This window comes from Lissotriton vulgaris, unplaced genomic scaffold, assembly GCF_964263255.1.
Source record: "Lissotriton vulgaris unplaced genomic scaffold, aLisVul1.2 SCAFFOLD_611, whole genome shotgun sequence".
Lineage (NCBI taxonomy): Eukaryota > Metazoa > Chordata > Amphibia > Caudata > Salamandridae > Lissotriton > Lissotriton vulgaris.
In genome coordinates, this window is record NW_028254370.1 from 82,150 (window position 1) to 89,764 (window position 7,615).

Below are 7,615 nucleotides of genomic sequence, written 5' to 3' on the forward strand. Positions count from 1 at the left end.
ATTGCATGCAGCTCTCACATCAAAAAGAACAGGAATGTTTTCTCTCTCGACAATGGGTTTGAAAATATGCTTTCATTTTCCCCCACCTTTCTTACAGAGACATACTAATAGCCCTGCTACCACGTGACTGAAACCCTTGTTTGGGAGTAAGTATAGTCATCACTTACTAAAATTGAAAAAAAACTGACCACCTAAAACTAATGTAAAGTTTAATTATGTGACGGACCCAATGGGCTCTCAATTCAGGCTGAGACGCAATCCGCTTGCAAAAGCATATTTTATCATTAATATCTTTTTAACTTTGAACTCGTTTTTATCTTTCTTACAGAGGGTTAACTTTACACATCCCTCATGTCTATCTTTTTTACTAGGAACAATTGAATTGATTCTCGTTGAGACAGGCTCGGAAGCTTAGAGGGGCGGGGAGAACTATTATCTCTCTTTGCAGGTACTGGCAGTTTCACCTCAGAATAGAACCAATATCTGTGTTGACATAGAGCAAAGGAACTTTACATAATTCCTGAAACCAGATAAGGCCATGAATAGGTTACACCATAATAGCAGACCTTAATACTCAGACATGTTTTTGAAAAAAATAATGAACATTTAACATACTTGGGATTACCAGATCATGTGATCATATCTTGATCAAATTCTTGTTTTACTTTTTCTTTTAAATGAATACAATATTATTTTAGTCAGTGATCCTCTAATTGATATAACTGAAACTAATGTGTTATAATTAATTTCAAAAAGTGATGACACTTTGCCTTTCTGACGTCTTTGCATAGGATCATTAAAAATGGACTGGTCACTCATCCAGTTTTTCAAAAAAGTTTAGAAACCAACACTAGAAATAAGGTAACTTACCTTCTGCCATTAATGTTGATACATTACAGGCCTTATTCAAATACAAGCGAATGATGACACCAGGTCTTTCTGGCAATTTTCAGGATTTCATAAAACAGATTGGTCGCCTATCCAGCTTCTCTCAATAGACTAATAATCAACACACATACATAAAAATAAGGAAAATCCGCCATAGGCCTTATCGCAACAATGATAAAACACTTACAAGCCTTGACATCATATGATTTATAATTTTTTTATATATGTCTCACAGGATTGATAAAACCCATCCCTGGACCTTTTTGGCATTTGAATCCAATATTGTAATCAGCACGAGGAATAAAGTACCCTCTGTATGCCTTATATGGCTGTCAAACTTTTAGGCTTCTATACTATTCTGGAATATGGCTTCCCACCATACACTCTAGAGCCGTTTTGTTCATATTTCCAGCTCTATTCGGTCCAGCCAGGGCGTTACTGAAGAGCGCCTGGGTTAGGACTCCTAACTTTACTACTCCTAAACTGATAAAAATCCTAACTTTAAGACTTTCGGTATTCACAGAAGCCATTTAGGAGTCCTAAAGTTAGGACTCCTAACTTCTGTGAATACCGAAATGAGTAAGTGCCTTCTGTGAATACCGAAATGAGTAAGTGCCTTCTGTGAATACCGAAATTAGTAAGTGCCTTCTGTGAATACCAAAATGAGTAAGTGCCTTCTGTGAATACCAAAATGAGTAAGTGCCTTCTGTGAATACCGAAATTAGTAAGTGCCTTCTGTGAATACCGAAATGAGTAAGTGCCTTCTGTGAATACCGAAATGAGTAAGTGCCTTCTGTGAATACCGAAATTAGTAAGTGCCTTCTGTGAATACCAAAATGAGTAAGTGCCTTCTGTGAATACCAAAATGAGTAAGTGCCTTCTGTGAATACCAAAATGGTAGAAAGTTTAGGATTTTGTCGTAAGTTAGTTCTGTGAATCGGGCCCAAAGTCTTTAATGAGACCCAATGTTTTTTGGTTTCTTTTTGTGTGGTTTAATACATAGCGTGAATTCTACCCGATGGTATTGGAGCGCTTTACATGAGCACTAGTTACGTTACACAACCAGGGCACATTCATTAGTTTCAGCCTCTTGTATGGGTTTGGGCACAGCCACTTATTGCCATTAGTTGTCAGCTGTGGCATTCAGAAACGCTGGTGTGTTATTGGTGCATTTGTGCAAATGCCCCTCCTTGTTTGCTAAGCTCCCTTCCTGGCGATTTCTCTAAGAGAACATTTTGGTTGGCCATCACAGTCCACAGCGTGTAATGGCCTCGTCTCCCTAATGGGCATTGCCTTTTTTTTGCAAGGTCAGTAAAATAACATTTCTTCTTTACATGGAGCAAAGCTGTGATACAAAGGGCCCCTCACATTATTAGGCTACGGTGCCACTTAAATCTTAAAACTTGGCTCTTTTGAATTGATAAAATCCCCCTGTCTGTCTACCTCTAGTCCAGCTCCCCGCAAGCGCTCTGAGACCGAACGGTGATATAGGCGCTATATAAAAATAAATACATAAACATAAACTGTGTCTCTTGCGCTAATTCTAGCTGTTTACTACTCTCTCTCTGCTTTCAGTCTGTTCCAGCTGACTCCCCCTCCCCCCAAAGCTCTCATTGTCTTGCCCCTTCATCACAGCCCCCATGTCAGGAGAGGCATTCCCTGCAGCGTGATCATGTATTACTGAAAGGAAAGGGGAGCTCAGCTTACCTCGCGCTGCCACTGGTTTTAAATGGGTTGCCGGTCTCTGCTCACTCAGCAACAAGAGGTTGGTTACATGCAAGAAGAGTCACTGAAAGATTTATAACTCACTAAACATTTTTTGGAGCCTCGATACACAGGCCTTGTACAGAAGGATGCAGATACTTACCAGCAAGAGTCACCGGCTACCTGTTTAAACATGTAAGAAAGGAAACCAGAACAAACCTGAAATGTCAAAAAATATATATATATCCTCATTTTTTGCAGCTGCGCCTGAGGCCACTGCTGCCTTCTTTGCACAAGAACAGCGGCCCTTCCTGTTGCATTTGAGCTTACATTTTTATATTAAAAGATATGATTTTCTGTTCCAACCTGAGTGTGCTAAGGACAGTTAGAGGTGAGCATCACTTTTGCAGTAGGATTGCCACATAATGGCACGGTTCCGGTCTAGCCATTTAACAAAGAATTGCATTCTGGGAGTTGTATTTTTGTTTTCGAATCATTGTTCTGCCATCAATGAACGTGTCCTGTACACCAGATGTGAACAGGCACTGTGATGATTGGGGTGCCTGTGTGAACAGGGATGGTGAGAGATCAGAGAACTGCCCTAGCCTAGTCCCCTACCTGACCATTCCCTTCAGCCAGCACTGGTTCTTTAGTTAGTGACACTTTGCATTCTGAAACCTGTAGTGTCGCTTTTCACACAAAGGTGTCTTGTTATTTTATTTGGGCATCATACATGTTACCTCTAAATTGTGTCAGAGGGAAGAACGGTGCAGACCAAAAACGTGGGCGCCTGAAAGTCCTAGCATGCTGTTGACCCAGAGCCCAAATTAGCTTCATATATTACATGTGTGACGTGGGATCACATGACAAAAAAGACTGCCCCATTCCTTTGAATCACTCTGCTTCTTGACTCGCAGTTTGAGACTGAGGCAGCAGTCAAAGAGAAAGTGGGAGGAAAGCCAGGAAGAGAGGAGAGTGCGATGAGAAAAATGGAGGAGGGTTTTCTGCATAATTATAGATTTTCTACATTTGGCGCATAATTCATAATCTGCTGAATAACTGGCATATTTTAACAAAAAAATTAGTTCCTTGTTCAAACAGATCAAAAGTTACTAGAAACGTTTTGACACTTGTTGCTGTACAGTGGAAGGGCCTTTGCAAATGTTGACTGGTCACCTTTCTGTTGCCAAGGAGATGAAACCTTTGCCCAGATAATGTTAATGTATAAAAGTTCTAAAATAACGTGCCAATGCTAACATACAATGTGGTGCAGTGTGCCGCATAATTTGCCTTTTCTTGCCATATGATTTAGCCTATCCTGCCTCATAATTCGGTCCTCCTTTGCTGTGTAATTCAACTGGTCCTAGGAAGACTTAGGGGCCTATTACGATGGCCACCCTAGCGGTGCTGCGACCGGCCGCCAGTGGTGCTGGATGCCACCGCCACGGTCGCGGTGGCATCACCCATTCACAACATTGTGCACACAGCACCGCCCGCCACAATGCTGTGGATGCACCTTGAGTATTTGCATGCACAACGTGGCAGGCACTGCGCGGTGCCTGCCACGTTGTGCATGCAAATGCAGGGGGGGTACCATAGGTACCTCCATGTGCACCCCCCACCCTCCCAACACCCTAAGGGGCCCGCACTGGGGGCCCCAATGCCAAAGACTTCATGCTTTTCCATGGCTGCGGCTGATCACCGCCTGAAACCTAATATGGATTGCAGTGTCTTGCAGACACCGCCGCCATATTGGAGATGCTTTCCGCCGGTCAACGAGTTGACCAGTGGAAAAACGGCGGACAGTCTTTCCTTCTGCCGCGGCCCCCCGGACATCGTGATATGGCGGGAGGGGAATGGGATGCGGGCGGGGGTAAATGTAGGCAGATTGCCACTGCCATTCGGGCGGTGGCGTTCCGCTTGACATGCTAATAGACCCCTTAGTGTTCATGCACCATGCAGGAGCCAGATTCATTGTTTAACATGAACTAAGAATTTAAAATAGTAAAAAGTTAGATTTGAAAACTGAACATCTTGTAAGATCTGTGTAACTTGAAGGATAGCTCTGCTGTGTGAGGCCTGACCCTGTAGTATTTGTGAAACCTGAAATATATATTTGCTTCTTGAACGGTGACTCTTGTTAGATCTGTATAACTGGAGGGGTAGATCTGCTGCAGGAGATGAGAGCCTGTAAGTTCTTGGTCAGCCAGGGCATGGCTGTGTTGTGAAATGAATGAGCTTGTGAGGGATAGAGCTCCTGTCCTACATTCAGTGCCTCGTGTTATGCTTAAGGATGGCCTGTTTTGGCCTGTTTTGTTCTGCTGTTTGTGTGAGCAGCAGGCAGTTGATTTTCGTCCCGGTTATAACACTTGAGCAAACATATTAAATTCTGCACAGATTAATTCATCTCTCTCCCCATGTCTAAAGTTAAAAATATATGTAGCGCGAGGAGCTGTTCTTGGATTCCCGCTTCACCACTGGTCCCTGTAAGCGTTTTGCTTTCAATCGCTAATGACCCGACTTGTGAGTTCCTCCTAGAGAGTTTTTAATATATGTGCTCAGGACAAAAATAAACTACATTTTTTTTATTGTTTTCATTTTATACATTAGCACCCCTTAGCAATGGTTGGAACTTGAAAAGTACCTTTCCCCGGAATCACAGGGCATCCAGCGGACACTGGAACCTGGTTCCCCACCTGCAAAGTCGTTAGCTCTGGCCATTAAGCCACATCCTCTCCTATGGAGACCAAGTGGGGTGGAGGAGCATGACATTAAGTAGGGCAGCTTCCTGCACCGCCCCTTGTCATATTGGCGCCTCAGACCCGGGCCCAGCTCATCCACGTCCAAGGCCAGCCCTAACCTGGTGAGGTGGGGAACCACTGTCACGAGCAATACGTTCTTGACGCCGAAAATCGCGTGGCTGAAAGAACGCGGTTTGCTGTTTGGCCTATATGGCACGTGTGTGAGAGGCGCGTGAGTTTTGATGACGTGTTAGAAACGCGGTGCACCAAATGTCACGCGAGATTTCATGACGTGTTAGAACCATGGCGCACCAAGGGCCTTATTTATGAAGGCCTTGCGCCGCCGGTGCGTCACTTTTAACATGGGAAAAAGTGACGCACCTGTGGCGCAAGGCCTTCATAAATAAGGCCCCAAGTGTCACTGTGTGTGTTGCGAAGAGTGCGTGAGAATAGACTTCATCACGCATGTAGCCTAGGAGCTATATTTATTTGAAGTGAAATGCTGTATGATTTGATAAATTAGGTACACATAATATAACATTCCATGTCATGCCCGGCTAATATCTGGTGATTAGATAACAAACTAATTACGAACTCAGTATGCACTGCGTATAGCAACATATGTCCAAGAAAGGTGACCATGGATCCTAAACAGCGAGACTACAGCATGAATTGAGAGCCCACTGTGGGGTTCTTTGCAGAACTCACAGGTTTGAACCTTGGTAGTGCTGCTCAGCCTCTCATGCTGTGAGGGTTGGTAAAAAGAGCAGCATTAAAATTTGCATTGACAGGAGCTTTTGTGATTAATTGGTGTAGGTTACTTAAAAAGGCAAACACATAAAATAATATAAACAGAACCGACTGTTGGACAATTTTTCAGTCATTTTTTGTTCTCACTCACTAAGGTGGTGTTCATGATCCTCAGCGTTGAGTAAAGCAACACAGAAATGTCAAATAAAAGCCCCCTAGAAAAACACTGAGCTGGCATGGCCAGATACAGACTGCAGCTTCATTAAAAATAAAAAACGGAATAAAGGCGTTGGTGTGGTAAAGGATATAATGCTAATTACGTGAATAAACTCAAAGTGGGCATTCTTAGATTGACATATTTTGACTGATGCACATTTTATAAATATTTCAAAAACACACTAATCATTATATGAAAGAGACTTACAGGTAACATGCAAATATCTTTCAAATGTTTACGGCAGAGTACCGAAGGTTGGCAAGAGGAGAATGCTACTGTAGTATGTCGTCGTGATGAAAAATATCTCACTATCCACAGGAATGGTAGTAGCCGAAAAGTAATAAGAGGCCATGCTCACCCTGTGTTTTTTCACTGAAGCCTCCTTCCCCTGAGCAATGGACAGGAGGACCGGTTAGAGGATCGATTTGGTGAGAAGAGGAGGACGCGGGGGAGGTGATCTTCAGACTGCCGGGGCCACCTGTGTTGTAGAACAGAGAATGTTGTCAAAAAAGAGCCCCATAGACTGGCTCACACCTGCTGTATTTGTAATAAAGAACTACTGAATCGAGCATCACAATTCTATTTTAGCAATCTGGATCTTACATCCATTTGTTGTCATCCTGCAAAGAGAGATCACTTTGATGACAGTAATGTCAAGAGATGTGTAATCAACACGTCGCACATTATTTCCTGCAACTGTATTACAGCATTACACATTTAAACCGATATTGTAGATTCGCTGTGCACCTAATAGGAAGTAAGGGATTTATCCGCATTTATTGCAGAACTAAAAATTCTGTAAAACATGAGTGCAATCAAGTTAATTATCCTGATATCTGCACAGACTCAAATGGGACTTACCTCTCCCCCCAGCCCCGGATGGGGTTCTACAAGGGATGTGATGCTTATCTGAACACATTTATCAGTTCCTTATGGCCACAGAGGAGAGTCACTCTCTAAGGCTTCAAAAGTCTCTAGCATGATGAAATATTTGAGCCGAATGCCCTGGGAATATGTTGTTAGCAATCACAATTTGTATTATGCTTTGCAAACTTTACTTTAAAATATACATTGCATTCAAGATGGCTTCAAAAGTTATGTTGCTTGCCTGTAAAAGGCTCCATTGTGGAGTAAATTCAACAGCTGAACGAAATTAGACCTGCGGTTGTATTTTTGATTTTATTTGTTGTGCTATTCTTGTGTGTTTTTGTATGAGTTTGGCATCTTTTTCTTTTGTTGGTCTTAAACAATATCAATGGGGGATTTTCCTCAAGCTATGGATGCACACAAAGCAGGAAGTTTTGGATGCTAAGAA